The sequence below is a fragment of the Arachis ipaensis genome, chromosome B4, assembly GCF_059453495.1.
Source record: "Arachis ipaensis isolate K30076 ecotype BB chromosome B4, ASM5945349v1, whole genome shotgun sequence".
Classification (NCBI taxonomy): domain Eukaryota; kingdom Viridiplantae; phylum Streptophyta; class Magnoliopsida; order Fabales; family Fabaceae; genus Arachis; species Arachis ipaensis.
The window spans coordinates 107,695,882-107,720,234 of record NC_142439.1 but is presented as its reverse complement, the minus strand read 5'-3'; the positions used below and the strand labels follow the sequence as shown (position 1 = coordinate 107,720,234).

The 24,353-nt window shown below is 40.0% G+C and overlaps 1 non-coding gene across 1 annotated transcript; it reads left to right on the top strand.

The window, feature by feature from the left end:
• Positions 1–24,040: 24,040 nt before the first annotated feature.
• On the top strand, positions 24,041–24,147 carry LOC148568701 (small nucleolar RNA R71). Its single transcript, XR_015882417.1, has one exon. It is a non-coding gene; the product is annotated as a small nucleolar RNA R71 (small nucleolar RNA).
• The last annotated feature ends 206 nt before the right edge of the window (positions 24,148–24,353 follow it).

Sequence of the window (24,353 nt, the reverse complement as noted above, 5' to 3'; positions counted from 1 at the left end):
TGGTTCGTAAATACTTTGTTCATTAACCTTTGGTATGTAGCTCCTGCGTTTTTTAGTCCGAATGGCATGACTATGTAGCAGTAATTTGCCTTTGGAGTTAGGAACGAGGTCTTTTCTTGGTCGGGTGGATACATTGGAATTTGGTTGTATCCCGAATAAGCATCCATGAAAGAGAGGTACTTGTATCCGGAAGAGGCATCCACTAGAGTGTCTATATTCGGGAGCAGGTAGGGGTCCTTGGGGCAGGCCTTATTGAGATCGGTGTAGTCGGTACACATTCGCCACTTTCCATTTGACTTCTTTACCAAGACAATATTAGCTAGCTAAAATGAGTACTCGACCTCCCTTATGAACCCTGCCTCTAATAAGGCTTGTACCTGCTCTTCCACAGCTTGGGACCTTTTTGGGCCAAGCTTCCCGCGCTTCTGTTGCACTGCCGAGATCCAGGATACACCGCTAGCTTATGGCACATTAACTTGGGATCTATGCCGGGCATGTCTACGGCCTTCCATGCAAAGAGATCGGCATTATCCTTTAGGAGCTGTATCAGTGGCTCCTTTAAGTCTTCCTTTAAGGTTTCCCCTATATTTGTTGTTTTATCCTGGGCATCTCCGATCTGGACTTCTTTGGTTTCATCTTCTGGCTGAGGGCGGAGTTCTTCGCGAACTCGAATTACCCCGAGTTCTATAGCATTGGTTTTTTTTCTTTTAGGGTCACCTTTAAGGTTCAGACTTTCATTGTAACAACGTCACGCGAGTTTTTGGTCTCCCTTTACGGTAGCGATTCCTTCCGGAGTGGGGAACTTCATGCATAGGTGTGGAGTGGAGACCACGGCGGCGAGCTGGTTTAATGTTGTCCGACCTATTAACGCGTTGTAGGCTGAGCTTACATCGATGACAATGTAGTCTCTGCTTAATGTCCTAGACCGAGTTCCTTTCCTAAAGGTTGTGTGTAGTGGGATGTACCCTAATGGCTGAATTGGGACGTCTCCTAGCCCAAATAGACTATTTGGGTATGCTCTGAGTTCTTTTTCTTGTAAGTCGAGCTTGTCAAAGGCGGTTTTGAACAGTATATCTGCAGAGCTTCCCTAATCGATTAATGTTAGATGGAGGTTGCTATTGGCAAGTATTATGGTAATGACCATGGGGTCATCGTGCCCTGGGATGATGCCCATGGCGTCCTCTTTGGTGAAAGTAATAGTGGGGAGGTCAGGTGACCAGTCCCTTTCGACATGATATACCTCTTTAAGGTGTCTTTTGCGAGACGATTTAGAGATTCCTCCTCCTGCGAATTCACCGTTTATCATGTGAACATGCCTCTCGGGAGTGAATATTAGGAATTTGGGCACCTACTCATGTGAGACTAGAAAAAAATTAAAAATCCATATGCAGTGATATGTTTACTTTTATATTTTTAATAAAAAAACCAAAAATATTCAATTAAATAAATAAATAAGGGGACAAAATTGCCCCAATGCTAAGTTTAATAATCAATGCATATGTGATACAAATAAAAAAAAAAGTTGATGCATGAGTATGTAATGCAAAAGTGGAAATTTTGGGTAGCTAGGCATTATTCTAGAGTTATATAGAGTGTATGTATGTTAGGTGATAGCTTAGGTTACTCAAAGTAGACAGAATCATTTCAGCATATAGTTGCATTCATACATAGGTTGCGTTTCATGAGTCTTACTTTCCCTTATTCATTCCCTTTGTCTCCTTGAGCTTAGCATGAGGACATGCTAATGTTTAAGTGTGGGGAGTTTGATAAACCACTATTTTATGGTTTATCTTGTGCTAATTTGAGTGGTTTTTACCAACTCCTCACTCACTTATTCATACTATTTGCATGATTTTACAATTCCTTCCTAATTATGTTCTATGATTGAAAACTTGCTTCCTAAGCCTTTAAATTGTGTAGTTTGATTCCTCTTTATACCATTCAATACCGTGATCCGTGTGTTCAGTGTTTTCAGGCTTTACAGGGCAGGAATGGCTTAGAGGATGGAGAGGAAGCTTGCAAAAATGGAAAGAACACAAGAAACCAAGGAGATAACCAGCGAGCATCGACGCGCACGCATAGCTCACGCGTGCGCGCAATTTGGAGAAATTTACAGCGACGCGTGCGTGTACCTAACATGTACGCGTGAATTGGAGTTTGCACAAAGATGCGTGCACACGCCTGACGCGTACGCGTGACAAGGAAAATCGCTAAACGACGCGCACGCATGACATGCGCGATCTGCAGAACTTGCAGAAAACGCTGGAGGCAATTTTGGGCCAAGTTTGGACCCAGTTTCCAGCCCAGAAACACATACTAGAGCCAGGGAACAGCAGAGACTCAAGACACATTCACATTAGCATATTTTTAGATTTTTAGATTGGAATCTTAGAGAGAAAATTGCTCTTCCTCTAGGTTTTCTTCACATTCATAGTTTTAGAGTTTATGCTTTTGCTTTGGATATTGAGAAGAGTCATTACCTCCGTCAAAGTCACTATTATTCTAGTTTGTTTTCTTATTCCCTTACTCTTCCATATCCTTAATGTTTGTTCAGAATTGCAATTGGATTGTTTTTAGAATTTATTAATGCAAAGGATTACTTTTACTTTTAATTAACTTTCAGTTATTGTTTATCATGTCTTTCTTTTATTCCCTTTTTAATTCTGTGCAAGTAATATTCATGTTAATGGAGTAGTTCCCCAACTTGACTTGGGGGTTGATTAAAAGGAGACTCTAGAGTTGGAATGCTCAAGTGATTAGTTAAATTGGAAGTTGTTGGCTAACTTTCTGGTCTCTGACTCTAATCCTTCTTTAGGGAAGGATTAGGACCTGGGATTCAGAGTTGGTTAGTTAGTTGCTTGACTTTCCTTTATTCTGTAAAGGATAACCAAGTAGAACAATAACCTTTTGATACTAAACTTGAGAAAATCCAACAAGGATAGAACTTCCAATTAATCATTCTCCCGGTCAAGGCTTTTAATTGATTATATAAATTCTCTCGTTAATTTCCATTGCTTCAGTTTACAATTATTTATTTTTCTATTTCTCAAACTCAAAAATTTCCTGGAAAACCTCTGACCAATAAGATGCACTCTTTTGTCAACTCGTTGGGAGACGACCTGGGATTTCTACTCCCAGTATTTTGTTCTTAATTTTGTGACAACTCTTTTCTAAATTGATAAGCGGATTTTAGTCGGTTGAGAACTGTACTTTCAATGCTATTTTCTCTATAAATTCTTAATCGGCCAATTTCTGCCACGTCACGATGTTGTTTTCTCGGATAGCTTCCAAGATTTCTGTGTTTGGGGGTTGTTTATCCCACTTGTTTTGAGGTGTATCTTTTAGCGTGGCTTCCGTGTTCTTATGTGGCGTTCTGTCCTCCAAGCCAGAGTTGTGATCGTTGTCAAGGTTATCCTCCATGATGATGGGATGACTTCTAGGTTCCCTGGCAACAGCGCCAATGTTCCGAGGGTTACCTGAAACTGAAGGTCGATCTCGGACAAGATCTTTCTGTGTTGGTCGGTGCTAACACGTCCGACTTGCTGATCCTTGAGATGTTGCTGATCCTTGAACACCGGAAGGGTTGGTACCTGCAAGAGACTCCAATGCTTAAGTTAGCATGGGCTTTGAGCAGGTTTTTATGTAGAATCAGAGTATGAGTTATACCTGGGTGCTCCAGTGTGTTTATAGTAGTGTGGAGTAACCTCCCTTTAAGATAAGTTAGTTATCTTATCTTATCTTTTGTGGGTGGGTCCCTTTATCTTTGGCCAGCCACTTTTAAGTGGGCTGTGATCTTCTGCTTTGGGCCTATTTAGGCCCTTATAGCATTTTGGCCGAGCTCTTTAAGAAGAAGTCAGTGGCGATCCAACCTTAAGAGGTCAGTCATTCTGGTCTTCGGTCAACCCGAGTCGCATAACTCGACCCATGGTATGAACAGGAAGTTTCACTAATCAACTACAAATGAAACTGAAAATTAAACAATCTAAGTAACTAAACATAAACTACTCTAGAAAGCAGGAAATTGAAAGGATATGAGTGTTGGGGTGCCTCCCAACTAGCGCTTCCTTAACGTCACTAGCTTGACGATTCATCCTCTTCAGCTGAGGGTATAGTTCACTCTTTGCTCATCCAATGAGTCCCCCAAGTAATACTTAAGCATGTGGCCATTGACAGTGAAAGTCCTTTGTGTCTTATCCTCCATAAGCTCCACATGACCATAAGGAGAAGCCTTGATGATTGTGAAGGGTCTAGACCATCTTGGCTTTAGCTTCCCTGGAAAGAACTTGAGCCTTGAATTGTACAACAACACTCTTTGACCTTCTACAAACTCTCTTTTTGCTAGCTTTTGATCATGCCATTTCTTTGTTTTCTCCTTGAAAATCTTGGCATTCTCATAGGCTTGAGTTCTGAACTCTTCTAACTCATTGAGTTGTAGCAATCTTCTTTCCCCAGCAGCTTGATTATCAAAGTTCAACATCTTTAGAGCCCAAAATTCTCTATGTTCAACCTCCACTGATAGATGACAAGCTTTCCCAAACACTAATTGGTATGGATACATGCCAATGGGTGTCTTAAAAACTGTCCTATAGGCCCATAATGCATCATCTAGCTTCTTGGACCAATCCTTTCTTGAGTTTCCAACAGTCTTCTCAAGGATTCTCTTGAGCTCTCTATTTGAAATTTCACCTTGACCATTGGTTTGTGGGTGGTATGGGGTTGCTATCTTGTGCTTGACACCATATTTTAGGAGAAGTATCTCAAGTTGCTTGTTACAAAAATGGGTTCCCCATCACTTATAAGGGCTCTTGGAACCCAAACCGGCTGAATATATTCTTTCTCAATAAATTAATCACCACTTTGTTGTCATTTGTTGGAGTAGCTATGGCCTCTATCCATTTTGATACATAGTCCACAACCACCAATATGTAGTTGTTTGAGCATGAGGGTGGGAATGGTCCCATGAAATCAATACCCCATACATCAAACAACTCCAATTCCATGATGAATCTCTGTGGCATTTCATTCTTTTTGGGTAGGTTGCCAGCTCTTTGACATTCATTGCACCTTGTCACAAACTCCTTTGCATCTTTGAATATTGTAGGCCAAAAGAATCCACATTGCAACACCTTGGCTACAGTCATTTCTCCACTAAAATGTCCTCCATATATGGATCCATGATAATGCCAAAGGACCTCTTGTCTTTCCTCATGAGAAATACATCTTCTTAGAATCCTATCAGCACACTTCTTGAAGAGATAGGGCTCATCCCAAATGTAGTGCTTGGCATCATTGATGAGCTTTCTTCTCATATGCTTGTTGACGTTTGAAGGTAGCTCTCCAATAGCTTTGAAATTAGCTATATCTACAAACCAGGGGGCTTCTTGGATCATCATCAACTGTTCATTCGGAAAGCTCTCATTCACTGCAGGGCTATGTGCTTTATCTTCCTCATTTGGGATTCTTGATAAGTGGTCAGCCACTTTGTTCTCTGCTCCACTTCTATCCTTAATCTCAATATTAAATCCTTGAAGTAGCAAGACCCATCTTATCAGTCTAGGCTTAGATTCTTTCTTGGTTAACAAGTACTTAAGAGCTGCATGGTCAGTAAAAATAATGACTTCAAAACCAATAAGATAAGATCTAAATTTATCAAATGTAAAGACTATAGCAAGAAGTTCTTTCTCTGTGGTGGTGTTTGGGTTTCATTAAGAACGTTGCTAGCATAATAGATGACATGTACTAGCTTGTCTCTCCTTTGTCCTAGAACAGCACCAATAGCAAAATCTGATGCATCACACACCAGTTCAAAAGGTAAATCCCAGCTAGGTGGTGCTATAATTGATGCAGAGGAGAGCCTACCTTTAAGCTCATCAAAGGCTTTCATGCATTCTCTATCAAAGATAAAAGGTACATTAGAGACAAGCAAGTTGCTTAAAGGTTTGGCAATCTTTGAAAAGTCTCTAATGAACCTTCTATAAAACCCAGCAAGTCCCAAGAAACTTCTAATTGCTTTGACATTGCAAGGTGGAGGTAATTTCTTAATCGCTTCCACCTTGGCCTTGTCGACCTCTATGCCTTTCTTAGAGATTTTGTGGCCAAGGACCACCCCTTCGGTGACCATAAAATGACACTTTTCCCAGTTCAAAACTAGGTTAGTCTCTTGGCATCTCTTTAGCACCAAAGCAAGATGGTGTAAGCACTTAGAAAATGAATCACCAAATATATAAAAATCATCCATGAAAACTTCAATAAACCTCTCAATCATATCAGAAAAATGGACAGCATGCACCTTTGGAATGTAGCAGGTGCATTGCACAATCCAAAGGGCATTCGTCTATATGCAAAAACACTATAAGGACAAGTAAAGGAAATCTTCTCTTGGTCTTTAGGGTCCACTACAATCTGATTATAGCCTGAGTATCCATCCAAGAAACAGTAGTATTCATGTCCAGCAAGCCTTTCCAACATTTGATCCATGAAGGGTAGAGGAAAGTGATCCTTCCTTGTGGCTTCATTGAGCTTCCTATAGTCGATGCATATGCGCCATCCAGTCACTGTTCTTGTTGGTATCAATTCATTTCTTTCATTTGGCACAACTGTGATTCCTCCTTTCTTGGGGACTACTTGTACTGGGCTTATCCAAGGGCTGTCGGAGATTGGGTAGATCACCCCTGCTTGCCACAACTTCAACACCTCTTTTTGAACCACTTCATTCATCGTTGGATTTAATCTTCTTTGTGGTTGTCTTGAGGGCTTGGCACCCTCCTCAAGAAGGATTTTATGCATGCGCATAGAAAGACTAATCCCTTTTTAAATCTGCAAGTGTCCATCCTATGGCATCCTTATGTTGTCTCAACACATTGATAAGCTCCTCTTCTTGCTCCTCACTTAAGCTTGAATTAATGATGACTGGGTATGTGTTATTGTCACCCAAGTAAGCATACTTCAAACTTGGAGGTAGGGTCTTCAACTCTAACTTTGGTGCTTCTACTTCCTTCTTGCTTGCCTTATCTAACATGATTGAAGCTTCTATAATTTCCTTTGGTAGTTCACCACATGATGCTTGTTGATCTTGCTCTATTGATTCTTCACATTGATCTTCTTTCAGGACTCCTTGAACTATCTTCTCCATTATATCCACCATGATGCATTCATCAATGGATTCCTTTGGGTAGCTCATTGATTTGAAAATATTGAATACCATCTTTTCTTTATGCAATCTTAAGACTAACTCTCCCTTTTGTACATCAATTATGGCCCCAGCAGTAGCTAGGAATGGTCTTCCTAGTATGATTGATGCATTGGACTCTTCTTCCATATCAAGCACAACAAATATACTGGGAATATGAATTCTCCCACTTTCACCAACAAGTCTTCCACCACCCTATGAGAAAATTTGAATGATCTGTCAGCTAATTGAAGGGCCATTCTTATTGGTTTGGCCTCTTCAATTCTCATTCTTTTCATCATGGCCAAGGACATGAGGTTAATGCTAGCTCTTAAATTACACAATTCCTTCTCAATGCTTATATCCCCTATGATGCAGGGGATTTGAAAGCTCCTAGGATCTTTCATCTTTTGGGAAAGCTTCTTTTGTATGATGGCACTACATTTCTCCGTGAGCACTACAGTTTCCTTTTCTCTCCAGTTTCTTTTCCTTGTCATCATCTCCTTTAGAAACTTGGCATAGAGTGGCATTTATTCTAATGCCTCAACAAAAGGTATGTTAATTTGAAGTTTCTTAAAGATCTCCAAGAACCTAGAAAACTGGCTGTCCTTCCCATCTTTTATCAGCCTTTGTGGGTAGGGTTCTTTTGGTACATAGGGCTTCAAGACTTGCTTTGGTAGGGCTGGATCAAGTGTCTCTTCTTCCTTCTTAGTTTCTGAGTCATCTACAGCTCTTCTTTTTGCAAGTTGTGGTTTGAGGATGCCTCCTCCACCACCTTCCCACTTCTTAGTGTGATGGCTTTGCATTATCCTTTTGGGTTGGTCATGGTATCACTTGGAAATGTATGTGTGGGCATTGGTATCTGTTTGGACAAGCTCCCTAGTTGTGCTTCCAGTTTTGAAATTGCTGCCCCTTGTTCCTTATGTTGGATCTGGTCTCCTCTTGGATTGAGTCTATCTTTTTGTCAGCTTGCAATTGTCTCTCTGTAACAGTGGCAATACTCTCTGCCAATTGTGACATAGCAGCCTCCAATCTTGCAAAGTTGTTGCTGCTATCACATGGTTATGGGGCTGAGGATGATACATTTTGAGAATGGTTGTTGTATGGTTGTTGAATAGAGTGGTATGATGCATTTTGTGAGTTATGGTAGGATCTATGGTTGTTAGTTTGATGGCTAGGGTTGTTGTATTAGTTGTTGTGGTATGGTTTGTGATCTTGGTTGTGGCTTTGTTGGTTTTTCCACCCAAAATTTGGGTGGTTCTTCCAACCTAGGTTGTATGTTTTGGCATTGGGGTCATATGGTGGTCTAGAGAAATTGTTCACATAGTTGGCTTGCTCCCATTCACATTCAACTTCTGGGGTGTCTTCTTCTTGTATAGGTGCTTGGGCTTGGATAGCTGAGACTTGATTCTTCTCTATTTGCTTTGTTAGAGCTGCTAGTTGAGCTGTGATCACCCTGTTTTAAGCCAGCAGAGCATCTATAGAGTTGAGCTCCATTACTCCTCTTCTTGGGTTTCTATCGGAGACATAGAAGTACTCATTGTTGGCCACAGCTTCTATGATGTCAATGGCCTTTTCAATTGTTATCTTCTTATTTAGTGAGCCTCCTGAAGAGTGATCTAAAGCCTTCTTTGATTCTTGTGACAACCTTTCATAGAAAATGTGCAGTTGTACCCATTCATTGAACATGTCCGGAGGGCATTTTCTTGTCAACTCCTTGTATCTTTTCCAAGCTTCATAGAGAGTTTTCCCATCTTGTTGTCTAAAGGTTTACACCTCAGCTCTCAATCTATTAACTCTTTGGGGAGGGTAGAATTTTGCCAAGAACTTGTTCACTACTTCTTCCCAAGTTGTCAAACTTTCCTTAGGAAATGATTCTAACCACTTTGATGCCTTGTCCCTAAGAAAAAAAGGAAACAATAACAGCTTATAGGTATCCGGGTGGACACCATTAGCCTTCACTGTATCACAGATCCTGAAGAATGTGGTTAAATGTTGGTTGGGATCTTCCTGTGCACTTCCTCCAAATGAGCAGTTGTTTTGAACAAGGGTGATGAGTTGAGGCTTTAACTCGAAATTGTTAGCCTAAATGGTTGGTTTAAGAATGTTGCTTCCACAATTTCCTGGGTTTGGGTTAATGTAAGAGCCTAGAACTCTTCTCTCCTGCCCAACATGGTTACCAGCACCTTCCACAACATGATTATGTATTTCCTCCTCCATAGTAATGTCTAGATCTTCCTCCACTACTTCCTCTCCAGCTATTCGCTTGCCTCTTGCTTTCCTCCTTAGTCTAAGGAAGGTCCTCTCAAGTTCACTATCAAAAGAGGATGAAGTTTCTCCTCTTCTATCTGTCATACATTCAGTAACAAACAAGCAAAAGACAAGTGAAGAAAGCACTCTTGTTATGACTTATGGTTAGAATGATTAGTGCAATTGATCAAACAGTTAGTGAATTAGTATGCAAAAATGGAAATATGTTCAATGAACAACAGAAATTCAAATGCTAAAGGAAAAGAAGAAAATAAGAACTGTAATTAAAGGAATTAGCAAAATAAACAAAATTGCTTAATCTAACTACCCATCAATTTAGCCATTGTCAATTTCAAACAAATCCCTGGCAACGGCGCCATAAAACTTGATGACCGAATTTCACTCACTATATAATAAATCCGTTCTTTGGCAAGCGCACCAAATATCGTCAAGTAATAACCCACTAGGAGTGGGGTCGAATCCCACAGAGATGGGTAGATTGAGCAACTTTAATTAATGGGTGAATTAGTAAAGCTAAGAAATAGAGATTGTTTAGTGTAGAATTCTAAATCAACAGAAATGTAAATGACTTAAAATTAAAGGAAAGCAATAAAGTGCAGAAAGGTAAATGACAAGAATGTAAAGTGCTGGAACATAAATGACTGAATAGTAAATGGGAAATGGGTAATGAAAGATATTAAAGAAAAGCTATAAAGAATAGGAAAGATAAGAATAGGGAAAATTCATTGGGATTAGGAGATGTTGCTCTCTTTGGATTAAATCTAGATCATCTCATCTTCAATCATGCAACTCATTGACCTCTTGGCAATCATAATTGATTGAACCCCAATCCCTTGGTGATTCAATCTCTCAACTCTTGATAATCAGCCAATTCCTTGGTCTAATTGCTTATGAAGAGAGATAAGCTTGGTCCCTGATTATACCACACATCCTCATAGATCCAATTAGTGGGTGGATTATATGTCACCATATCCAATCCCAAAACCCAGATCTACTCAAGTGTGAAAAGGGATTTCAAGCATGGTTTCATGCTTCCTTTTCCAAGGTTTCCATGAAACTCATTTTGCATTCAACCTCTTTCCCAAGATGATTGAACACTAGCATGAAGAACGAAATTCCTTCTATCAAATCAAAGAGAAAATGAAGAGAAGAAGAAATTCACTATCATTAATTCATCAAGTACAACAGAGATCCCTCTCCCAATGAGAGAGAATTTAGCTACTCATAGCTTAGATAAAGTACAAAAGATGGAAGAGATGAAGTGAAGTCAAAACTAAAAACCCAAAACTAACTCTCAAATCCACCCAACCCCCTTTTTAGTACGTTTATGGGGTATTTATACTACTCCTATCACTAGGATTAAAAAGTACAAAAGAGAAAAGAAAATTATAACTGAAAAGAAAATGAAAAACTAATGGAAATGAACCATGTGCCTGGCGTGTGACTGGCGTTTGAGTGGCGTGCCACGCCTAGGTCCTCAGCCTGGCTTGGCATGCCACGCCTGGCATCCAAATGGCATGCCACCTTCATCCAGCTAACCTGGCGTGCCATGCCTTCGAGTCCAAGTGGCACGCCCAAGGTCTTTCCTGGCACGCCCAAGGTCTTTCCTTTGTTCAGCTTCTCTGGAATCTTAAACTGGCGTGGCGCGCCCGTCTCTGCCGTGCCATGCCCAGTAATTGGCATGCCATGCCCTTGATGGGGACTTCATCCTTCTTCTCTGGAAAACAATACTGCCGTGCCACGCTCAGTAGTTGGTGTGCCACGCCCTTGATGGTGCATGACTAAGTCCCTCTGGCATGCCACGCCTGGTGTTCAAGTGGCACGCCCCTGGTTATTTTGCCTTGGCGTGACATGCCTAAAGTCCCAAATGGCATGCCTAGGTCTTCTCCTTCCCTATGAGCTTGTGCTGGCATGCCACGCCTTCGAGCTCGAGTGGCATACCCAGTGTTGATATTTGAATTCTTCAAGCTTAGCGTGCCATGTCTGGAACTCAAGTGGCACGCCCAAGACTCGAGCACGGTTGGCGTGCCATGCCTTCGAACCCAAGTGTCACGCCCAGTGTGCTTTACCTTCTATTCCTCTCTGTTTAATTGAACTGGCATGCCACCTCTCCAAGCTCAAGTGGCACGCCCATTTTGATGTTGTGCTTCTCCAAGCTTGGCGTGCCACGCCTAGAACCCAAGTGGCACGCCCAAGACACAAATAAGGTTGGCGTGCCATGTCTTCGAGCCCAAGTGGCATACCCAATATTGAACCTTCAACTCCCTTCTCTGGATCAATGAACTGGCGTGCCACGCCTTCGATCTCAAGTGGCACGCCCAGTGTTTATAATGGAGTTAGCGTGCCACGCCCCCTTGTGGTCTTCAAAAAGTGCTCTCTGGAAAGTATAGTTGGTGTGCCACGCCTGGCCCTGGCGTGCCACGCCCATAATAAAGCTCCAATGATGCTTCTCTGGTCTTGACAACTGGCGTGCCACGCCCTGTAGCTGGTGTGCCATGCCCATACAGTTTGTGGGAATTTGTACCAAGTGGCATGCCCAGTTCACACGCCCAGCACACTTTTCTTGTTTCTTTCTTCTTTTGTTGCTCTTTTCACCTAGAATTCAAACAAAACTCATTTCAAAGTAATGTACCATAATATTCACCATTTGACTCATGAAATTTCATTGATTGAATGCAATTACACTCTTTTTATGGTCCTTTTAGATGGGAGAAAGAGGTAGATGATGTAAGTCATCAACTATCCGTGAAAATCCTTTAGTAAATCACCGATAGTATCTTGCTAACCCCAAGAAAGTACGAACTTCTATAATTGTCGTAGGTTGTTTCCACTATATTACTCCCTCAATCTTTGAAGGATCTACGATTATACCGCTTCACGTGATCACATACCCTAAGAATGCCACTTCTGTTGCCCAAAATTCACACTTTGACAGTTTTGCATATAGCTTTTATGCTCTTAGTATATGCAATACAATCCTCAGATTCCGTTCATGTTCTTCCTCTGTCTTAGAATAGATGAGAATATCATCTATGAAAACTACCATAAACTGGTCTAGATATGAATGGAAAATGCAATTCATATAATCTATGAATACATCAGGAGCATTAGTTAGTCCAAAGGACATAACTGTATACTCATAATGACTATACCTAGTTCAAAAGGCAGTTTTAGCTATATTTGAACTCGAATTTGATGGTATCCCGACCGCAAATTAATCTTAGATAATATTGTCGTACCACTCAACAGATCCATTAAATCATCTATCTTCGGTAATGGATACTTATTCTTAATAGTGATCCTGTTCAGTTGCCAATAATCCATACACGATCTCATCCCACCATCTTTCTTTATTACCAGTAACACAGGAGCTCCCCACGCTGATACACTCAGATGGGTAAATTTCTTTTCCAATAACTCGTCTAACTACTTCTTCAACTCTGCTAGTTCTAGTGGCGACATCCAATATAGTTCTATAGAAATTGGTCCGGCTTTAGGCACAAGCCAATACTAAACTCTATCTCTCTCTGGCGTGAAAATTTAGGTATCTCATCCAGAAAAATATTAGAAAACTCCTTCGCCACTCGGATTTACTCTAAATCTTGTTCACTACTTTCTGAGCTAGCCAATAATAGAACGTAACCCTCACACCCACTACTGCTAGAGGTAACTCTTAGGAAATTCAAATAAATGGTACAAGACTCAACTGGCCTAATATGCATGTCAAATGTTGGAAATGTAACAGTTTGTTTGAAACAATGAAGGAAAATATGATGCTTAGACAACCAATCCAGTCCTAAGATAATATCTAAACCACGCAAAGGTAAACAGACCAAGTCATATATGAAAGTCCTAGCCTCAATAACAGAAGGTACCTGTTGACACACTCGACTAGTCAAGCAATTTTGAGATGTAGGTGTATAGACAATCAGATCATAATTTAACACAGTAAAATCTAATCCCAACTCATGCACAACAGTCGCAGAAATAAAAGAATACGACGCACCAGAGTCATAATGTAAAACCTGAAAAATTAGTAAATGATTAGCCAATAAATTAATTATTATTTAAAGAAATTAGAAATATGAATTTTATAGCCTAATGAGATAAAGTTAATTAAAACATGAATTTTGATGCTAATTTTAAAGAATTTGGCCCAAAATTAGGCCAAATGGGCCGAACTGAGCGAACCGGGCCCAAGTGGGCCCAAGCCCACTCACCTTAATCTATACATAAGCTACCATCAGCCTTCTTTCTCCTCTTCTTCTTCGTTAAACACGCTGAAAGAGAGAAACCCTTGGGAGGAAGAGAATCACTATTCACACCTCACTTGTTTCGCCCATAACTTTTGATCTGAAGCTCCGAATGACGAGCCGCACTGGCCACGCGTTTATCTCAAAATCTTCTACAAAATCCACTCAACTATTTGGTAAGAAACTTGATTTTCCTCACGCAAATCTTCTCATCTCAGTTTCAAAATTTGTTGAGATTAAGTGTTGAGAATTTGTTGAATTTTGATGTTTAGGAGCAAATTAGCTTTGTGGATTTGCTGAGTTTTGTCCCAATTTCGCATTGGTAAGGTGAGGAACATTTAATCCTTTTCGAGTTATCTAATTAGTGAAACCTATGGTAATTTTATTGTTATTTTGTAAAATTAGTTTGGATTGTGTACTTTGGAAACAAATTGGTGGTGTTGGAGACTTGGTATTGGACTCTAGGGAGCCGAAGACCCGTTTGGTGTGACCTTAGAAGCTTGGGTTTTGTGGAACAGAGACAAATGGTGACGTTCCAAATTTTACAAGGAATCGGCCAAGGTATGGTTTTGGTTTCTCGTAGATAATATATATTGTTTCGTGAAAACGTAGGCTAGTTGACCTAGGATAAGTTGGAGTAGTTGGGTTCGTTATGGATTAGTGCTTTTTGGATGTACCTATTGAGCCATTTATGATAATGTGGTGAATTGTTAATTTTTGATGAAGTTGATGATTGATGAATATTGATAATGAGTGTTATGTTGTTAATTTATGATATTATTGTTTGGATATGAATTTATGGGATTAAAATTGGTAAGGATTGGATATTGTTATGTTGAGAAAGGGGTAAAGAGGGTATGGAAGGATTTTGGATGGACTTTGGGGTTGTTTTGGGTGAGAAATTTTGGTTTGAAAATGAAAACTTTGAAGAATTGAGGTGTTGGTAATTTTTGGTAACAACAAATTTTTAGTGAACTTTGGCGATCCATAACTTGAGCCTCAAATTTTGGAATTGAATGAAATCTATTTCAAATTAAAGATATTTTCAATAGCTTTAAAACGGTATAAAATTTGAGGAAATTAGAATTTTGTAGAGGAAGTTATGAACGTCGAAAGTTATGTGCCAAAAGCTGAATTTTCGAAGTTGCATGAATTCTGGTGTGTACGCACCGGTTGGGAAGGATGCTCTGTTGTGTGCTTACGCACAAAACCTATTTCACATAAAACTCTATTTTTCACGGTTTGACTTTCCCGACAAGCCTGTAAACTTCCGAAACTATTGTTTTAATGAAAACTCACTATTTTGAACTATTGAACAATCCTTTAATTCTCCAAACTTCTAAAGATTCTGACTAAAATTTATTAGTAAGGTTTTAAGTCACAAAGTAAGGGTTAGCAAGTGGAAGAAGATAGAAATGAGCATCAAAGAAGTTGAAAAAGAGGATACCTGATTTGATGAGAATAGTGAAAGTGATTAATGAGATATAATGAGAATTGTGGTGATATTATGAGCTGATAATGAAGGAGTTGTGATTTTAAGGATGGATGAGTAATTCCTATCCAAGCTATGATTATGAGTTTAGATAATGAGATATGATTAATGATGAGAACTGAGTTTAATTGTGGATTATTTCGAAAGGTCGAGTTATGACAGTAAGGGTAGATGAGTAATTCCTATTCGAGCTATGTTTGTGAGTATAGACGAGTAATTCCTATTCGATGTGTAATGTCAAGGGTAGATGAGAAATTCCTATCCGAGAATAGACGAGTAATTCCTATTCGAGTCCTGGCTTGTGCATAGACGAGTAATCCTTATCCGGGTTAAAGATGTGTGATAAAGCACTATTTTATGATTTATCTTGTGCTCAATTAAATGGTTTTTATCAATTCTTCACCCACTTATTCATATAATTTGCATGGTTTTACAATTCCTTCCTTATTATGTGATATATGTAAAAACATGTTTCCTATGCTTTAAAAATTCTAATTTTAATTATCCTTTATTACCATTCGATGTCGTGACCTATGTGTTAAGTATTTTCAGGCTTTATAGGGCAGGAATGGCTTAGTGGATAGAAAGGAAACATGCAAAAGTGGAAGAAACGTACAAAATGGAGGTTTGAAGAAAATGGCAGCGACGCGCACGCATGGACGACGCGGACGCGTGCCTAGCGCAGAGCACGAGTGATGCGTACGCGTGACTGACGCATACACGTGATAGGGAAAACTTCCAAATGATGCGCACGCGTGACCTACGCGTACGCATGACAGACGCCACGTGCAAAAAGTTACAGAAAACGCCCTCAGCAATTTCTGGGTCCTTTTTTGGCCCAAATTCAAGCCCATAAACACAGAATAGAGCCTGGAGAATGAGGGAATCAAAGGAATCATCAATCATTCATTCATTATTGGCAATTTTAGATTTTAGATGTAGTTTTTAAAGAGAGAGGCTCTCTCCTCTCTCTTAGGTTTTAGGATTTAAGATTTCTCTTAGTTTATGCTTCATTCCTTCTCAATTCCAGGTTCAATGTTCCTTAATTTAGTTTCTTTTCTACTTTTAATTGCCTTAGTATTCTACTTTATCTATTTTCTCTTATTGATTACTTATGTTGCTAAATTGGTTTATGGATTCCTATGTTTAATTTGATTTTCTATTTAATACAATTCGAGGTATTTCAGATTTATGATTGCTTTCTTCTATTTATGATATAAATAATTTAGATTTTTTCCCTTTGCTTTGGTTGAGTAATTAGTGACACTTGAGTTATCAAACTCAGCAGTTGATTGACAATTGTAATTTGCTGATTGATTTGGATCCCTCTAAAGCTAGTCTTTCCTTAGGAGTTGACTAGGACTTGAGGAATCAAATTGATTAGTCCACTTGACTTTCCTTTATTTAGTAACGGTTAACTAAGTGGGAGCAATAAACAATTCTTGTCACACCTGATAAGGATAACTAGGATGGGATTTCCAGTTCTTATACCTTGCAATGGTTTTCATGATTATTAATTTACTTTATTATCAATTTATTTCCTTGTTCCCTATTTCAAAAACCCAAAAAGATACTTTCTTCCATAACCAATAATAAATCATACTACCCTGCAATTCCTTGAGAGACGACCCGAGGTTTAAATACTTCGGTTTAATTTTATTGGGTTTGCTTTAGTGACAAACAAGTTTTTGTACGAAAGGATTTTAGTTGGTTTAGAAACTATACCTACAACGTGATTATTTTTATAAAATTCTAGACCATACAAAAGTCCGTTCGTCAAAATGGCGCCATTGCCGGGGAATCGTAATTGTGTGCCTTATTATTGGTTATTGTAAATATTTTCTTTTGGTTATTTGTTTTTATTTTTCTTTTTAATTTTTATTAGCTATTATGAGTTCTCACCCCTCTGGCTTTAAGTTTGGTTCCAATGTTGTTGAAAGGAATGGAAGCTATAACAGGAACGTGCATGAAGGTCAAAACAATCAAAGATGGAAGGAGCCACGAGAATCTGATCAACCCTTTCGGCAACAACACCTTCCAAGATATCATGGACAATGACCATTCTACAATGCATGCCAAGACAATAGTTATGGTGGACCTTTTCGTGACAACTAACCTCCACCAAATTACTATGGTCAAGAGCCATTCCGAGGTGCGTATCAAGATGATAGATATGGTGGACCCCCTTGTAGTTACTAACAAGTTCCATCATATGCCAATAAAACACCTCCTTGGTGCACGAAATTGTGATCCCTGGGCGAAATTGTCACTCGAACAATCCCTGGTGATGGCTCCAAAAACTTGGTGCTCTAATCTTAATTCATAATTTGTCACAACTTCGATACAACTAACCAGCAAGTGCACTGGGTCGTCCAAGTAATAAAACCTTACGTGAGTAAGGGTCGATCCCACGGAGATTGTTGGTATGAAGCAAGCTATGGTCACCTTGTAAATCTCAGTCAGGCGGATATCAAATAGTTATGGAGTTTTCGAAAATAAATAATAAATAAATAGAAAATAAAGATAGAAATACTTATGTAATTCATTGATGAGAATTTCAGATAAGCGTATAGAGATGCCTTCGTTCTTCTGAACTTCTGCTTTCCTGCTGTCTTCATCCAATCAGTCCTACTCCTTTCCATGGTAAACTTTATGTAAGGGCATCACCGTTGTCAATGGCTACATCCCATCCTCTTGTGAAAAAGGTCCAAATGCTCTGTCACAGCACGGCTAATCATCTGAGGTTCTCGATCATACTGGAATAGGGTTCACCCTCCTTTTGCGTCTGTCACTACGCCCAGCACTCGCGAGTTTGAAGTTCGCCACAGTCATTCAATCCCTGAATCCTACTCGGAATACCACAAACAAGGTTTAGACTTTCCGGATTCTCATGAATGCCGCCATCAATCTAGCTTATACCACGGAGATTCTGATTAAGAGATCCAAGAGATAATCATCCAATCTAAGGTGGAACGGAAGTGGTTGTCAGGCACGCGTCGTGGGGGAATGATGATGATTGTCATGTTCATCACATTCATGTTGGAGTACGAATGAATATCTTAGAAGCGGAATAAGTTGAATTGAATAAAAAACAATAGTACTTTGCATTAATTCATGAGGAACAGCAGAGCTCCACACCTTAATCTATGGTGTATAGAAACTTTACCGTTGAAAATACATAAGTGATGATGGTTTAGGCATGGCCGAGAAGCCAGTCCCCAAACGTGATCAATATGATCTAAAGATGAACTAAAAATCATAAGATGTCTAAAAGACTAGTAAAAAGTTCTATTTATACTAAACTAGTTACTAGGGTTTACAGAAATAAGTAATTGATGCATAAATCCACTTCCGGGGCCCACTTGGTGTGTGCTTGGGCTGAGCTTGAAGTTTACACGTGCAGAGGCTTCTTCTGGAGTTGAACGCCAAGTTGTAACGTGTTTTTGGCGTTCAACTCTGGTTCGTGACGTGTTTCTGGCGTTTAACTCCAGACTGCAGCGTAGAACTGGCGTTCAACGCCCTTTTGTGTCATCTAAACTCGGCCAACGTATGGACTATTATATATTGCTGGAAAGCCCTGGATGTCTACTTTCCAACGCAATTGGAAGCGCGCCATTGGGAGTTCTGTAGCTCCAGAAAATCCACTTTGAGTGCAGGGAGGTCAGAATCCAACAGCATCAGCAGTCCTTCTTCAACCTCTGAATCTGATTTTCGCCCAAGTCCCTCAATTTCAGCCAGAAAATACCTGAAATCACAGAAAAACACACAAACTCATAGTAAAGTCCAGAAATGTGAATTTAACATAAAAACTAATGAAAACATCCCTAAAAGTAACTAGATTCTACTAAAAACATACTAAAAACAATGCCAAAAAGCGTATAAATTATCCGCTCATCACAACAACAAACTTAAATTGTTGCTTGTCCCCAAGCAACTGAAAATCAAATAGGATAAAAAGAAGAGAATATACTATAAATTCCAAACTATCAATGAAACATAGCTCCAATCAGATGAGCGGGACTTGTAGCTTTTTGCCTCTTGAATAGTTTTGGCATCTCACTTTATCCATTGAAGTTCAGAATGATTGGCATCTATAGGAACTCAGAGTTCAGATAGTGTTATTGATTCTCCTAGTTCAGTATGTTGATTCTTGAACACAGCTACTTTATGAGTCTTGGCCGTGGCCCTAAGCACTTTGTTTTCCAGTATTACCACCGGATACATAAATGCCACAGACACATAATTGGGTGAACCTTTTCAGATTGTGACTAAGCTTTGCTAAAGTCCCCAATTAGAGGTGTCCAGGGTTCTTAAGCACACTTTGTTTTTGCTTTGGACCTTGACTTTAACCGCTCAGTCTCAAGTTTTCACTTGACACCTTCACGCAACAAGCACATGGTTAGGGACATCTTGGTTTAGCCGCTTAGGCCAGGATTTTATTCCTTTAGGCCCTCCTATCCACTGATGCTCAAAGCCTTGGGATCCTTTTTCTTTACCCTTGCCTTTTGGTTTTAAGGGTTATTGGCTTTTTGCTCTTGCCTTTTGGTTTTAAGAGCTTTTGGCTTTTTCTGCTTGCTTTTTTTTTCTTTCTTTGTTTTTTTTTTCGCTATTTTTTTTCTTTTCTATTTTTTTTTTCTGCAAGCTTTTGTATTCATTTCTTTTTCTTGCTTCAAGAATCATTTTTATGATTTTTCAGATTATCAAATAACATGTCTCCTTGTCATCATTCTTTCAAGAGCCAACATATTTAACATTCTTAAACAACAACTTCAAAAGACATATGCACTGTTCAAGCATTCATTCAGAAAATAAAAAGTATTGTCACCACATCAATATAATTAAACTAAGTTCAAGGATAAATTCGAAACTCATGTACTTCTTGTTCTTTTGAATTAAAACATTTTTCATTTAAGAGAGGTGATGGATTCATAGGACATTCATAACTTTTAAGACATAGTTGCTAATTACTAATGATCATATAATAAGACACAAACATAGATAAGCACTTAACATAAAGAAAACGAAAAACAAAAAATTTAAGAACAAGGAATGAGTCCACCTTAGTGATGGTGGCATTTTCTTCTTGAGGAACCAATGATGTCCTTGAGCTCTTCTATGTCTCTTCCTTGTCTTTGTTGCTCCTCCCTCATTGCTTTTTGATCTTCTCTAATTTCATGGAGGATGATGGAGTGCTCTTGATGTTCCACCCTTAATTGTCCCATGTTGGAACTTAATTCTCTTAGGGAGGTGTTGATTTGCTCCCAAAAATTCTGTGGAGGAAAGTGCATCCCTTGAGGTATCTCAGGGATTTCTTGATGGTGAGCTTCCTCATGCATTTCTTGAGCTCCATGAGTGGGCTCTCTTGTTTGCTCCATCCTTTTCTTAGTGATGGGCTTTTCTTCCTCAATGGGAATGTCTCCTTCTATGGAAGCTCCAGCTGAATAACATAGATGGCAAATAAGATGAGGAAAAGCTAGCCTTGCCAAGGGAGAGGGCTTTTTGGCTATTTTGTAGAGTTCAAGGGAGATGACTTCATGAACTTCTACTTCCTCTCCAATCATGATACTGTGGATCATAATGGCCCGGTCTATGGTAACTTCAGACTGGTTGCTAGTGGGAATGATTGAGCGTTGGATGAACTCCAACCATCCTCTAGCCACAGGCTTAAGGTCCAGTCTTCTAAGTTGAACCGGTTTGCCTTTTGAGTTAATCTTCCATTGAGCTCCTTCCACACATATGTCCATGAGGACTTGGTCCAACCTTTGATCAAAGTTGACCCTTCTAGTGTAGGGGCGTGCATCTCCTTGCATCATAGGCAAGTTGAACGCCAACCTCACATTTTCCGGACTAAAATCTAAGTATTTCCCCCGAACCATTGTAATATAATTCTTTGGATTCGGGTTCTTACTTTGATCATGGTTCTTAGTGATCCATGCATTGGCATAGAACTCTTGAACCATTAGGATGCCGACTTGTTGGATGGGGTTTGTTAGAACTTCCCAACCTCTTCTTTGGATTTCATGTCGGATCTCCGGATACTCATTTCTCTTGAGCTTGAAAGGGACCTCGGGGATCACCTTCTTCTTGGCCACAACATCATAGAAGTGGTCTTGATGAGCTTTGGAGATGAATCTTTCCATCTCCCATGACTCGGAGGTGGAAGCTTTTGTCTTCCCTTTCCCTTTTCTAGAGGATTCTCCGGTCTTTGGTGCCATCAATGGTAATGGAAAAAACAAAAAGCTTATGCTTTTACCACACCAAACTTAGAATATTGCTCGCCCTCGAGCAAGAGAAGAAAGAATCGATGAAGAAGAAGAAGAAAATATGGAGGAGAGGAGAGAGAGGTGTATTCGGCCAAGAAGGGGAAGAGAGGGTTGTGTTGTGTGAAAATGAGGAAGAATGGAGGGCTTTATATAGGGAGGGGAGGGGGTTTAGTTTCGGCCATATAGGGTGGGTTTGGGTGGGAAATTGATTTTGAATTTTGAAGGTAGGTGGAGTTTATGAGGTAGGTTTATGGGGAAGAGTGGATGGATGTGAGTGGTGAAGTGGTGATAGGGAAGAGAGATTGAGGTGATTGGTGAAGAGTTTTGGGGAAGAGTGTTTATTGGGAAGAGAGGATGAACATTGAGAAGAGGGAAGAGAGTGAGTGGTGGTAGGTGGGGATCCTGTAGGGTTCACAGATGCTGAGTTGATCCTATGGGGTCCACAGATCCTGGGGTGTCAAGGGTTTGCATCCCTGCACCCATTAGGCATGTAAAATGCCTTTGCATGCAATTCTGGCGTTTAAACGCCGAATTGGTGCTTGTTCTGGGCGTTCAGCGCCCAGATACAGCATGTTTCTGGCGTTGAACGCCAGTTCTATGCTTGTTTCTGGCGTTCAGCGCCAGCTTTCCTCAGTGTGCATTCCTGGCGTCTAAACGCCAGGATGCTGCTTGTTTTGGGCGTTCAACGCCAAATCCATGCTCTGTTCTGGCGTTGAACGCCAGCCAGATGCTCCTTACTGGCGTTTAAACGCCAGTAAGTCCTTCCTCCAGGGTGTGATTTTTCTTCTGCTGTTTTTGAATCTGTTTTCAATTTTTATATTTATTTTGTGACTCTACATGATCATGAACCTAATAAAACATGAAATAACAATAAAAATAAATTAAAATTAGATAAATAAAAATTGGGTTGCCTCCCAACAAGCGCTTCTTTAATGTCAATAGCTTGACAGTGGGCTCTCATGGAGCCTCACAGATGTTCAGAGCATTGTTGAGACTTTCCAACACCAAACTTAGAGTTTGACTGTGGGGGCTCTGGTTGACTCTGCAGTGGGAGAAGCTTACTGTGCCTCTTTTCCATGTTTACAGAAGGATGACCTTGAGTTTTAAACACAAGGGAGTCCTCATTCAATTGAAGGACTAATTCACCTCTGTCAACATCAATCACAGCTCTTGTTGTGGCTAGGAAGGGTCTTCCAAGGATGATGGATTCATCCTCATCCTTCCCAGTATCTAGGATTATGAAATCAGCAGGGATGTAAAGGCCCTCAATCTTTACTAACATGTCCTCTACTTGTCCATAAGCCTGTTTTTTGGAATTGTCTGCCATCTCTAATGAGATTTTAGCAGCTTGTACCTCAAAGATTCCCAATTTGTCCATTACAGAGAGTGGCATGAGGTTTATTCCTGACCCTAGGTCACATAGAGCCTTCTCAAAGGTCATGGTGCCTATGGTACAAGGTATTAGGAACTTTCCAGGATCCTGTTTCTTCTGAGGCAATCTCAGTTGATCCAATGCATTTAGTTCATTGGTGAACAGGGAAGGTTCATCTCCCCAAGTCTTATTACCAAATAAATTGGCATTCAGCTTCATGATTGCACCAAGGAACTTGGCAACTTGTTCTTCAGTGACATCCTCATTCTCTTCAGAAGAAGAATACTCATCAGGACTCATGAATGGCATAAGGAGGTTCAATGGAATCTCTATGGTCTCCAGATGAGTCTCAGATTCCTTTGGTTCCTCAGAGGAAAACTCCTTATTGATCGCTGGACGTCCCAGGAGGTCTTCCTCCTTGGGATTCACGTCCTCCCCTTCTTCCTTGGATTCAGCCATGATGGTTATATCAATGGCCTTGCACTCTCCTTTTGGATTTTCCTCTGTATTACTTGGGAGAGTACTAGGAGGGATTTCAGTGATCCTTTTACTCAGCTGGCCCACTTGTGCTTCCAAATTTCTAATGGAGGACCTTGTTTCATTCATGAAACTCACAGTGGCCTTAGATAGATTAGAGATTAAATTTGCTAAGCTAGATGGATTCTGCTCAAAATTCTCTGTCTGTTGCTAAGTGGATGATGGAAAAGGCTTGCTATTGCTAAACCTGTTTCTTCCACCATTATTAAAGCCTTGTTGAGGCTTTTGTTGATCCTTCCATGAGAAATTTGAGTGATTTCTCCATGAGGGATTATAGGTGTTTCCATATGGTTCACCCATGTAATTCACCTTTGCTATTGCAGGGTTCTCAGGATCATAAGCTTCTTCTTCAAAAGATGCCTCTTGAGTACTGTTGGATGCAGCTTGCATTCCATTCAGACTCTGCGAAATCATATTGACTTGCTAAGTCAATATTTTATTCTGAGCCAATATGGCATTCAGAGTATCAATTTCAAGAACTCCCTTCTTCTGAGGTGTCCCATTACTCACAGGATTCCTCTCAGAAGTGTACATGAACTAGTTGTTAGCAACCATGTCAATGAGTTCTTGAGCTTCTGCAGGCATTTTCTTTAGGTGAATGGATCCACCTGCAGAAGTATCCAATGACATCTTAGCTAATTCAGACAGACCATCATAGAATATATCCAGGATGGTCCATTCTGAAAGCATGTCAGAAGGATACTTTTGGTCAGTTCCTTGTATCTCTCCCAAGCTTCATAGAGGGATTCACCTTCTTTCTGTCTGAAGGTTTGAACATCCACTCTAAGCTTACTCAGCTTTTGAGGAGGAAAGAACTTGGCTAAAAAAGCCTTGACCAGCTTATCCCAAGAGTTCAGGCTATCTTTGGGTTGAGAATCCAACCATACTCTAGCTCTATCTCTTACAGCAAACGGGAAAAGCATGAGCCTGTAGACTTCAGGATCTACTCCATTAGTCTTAACAGTATCACAGATCTGCAAGAATTCAGTTAAGAACT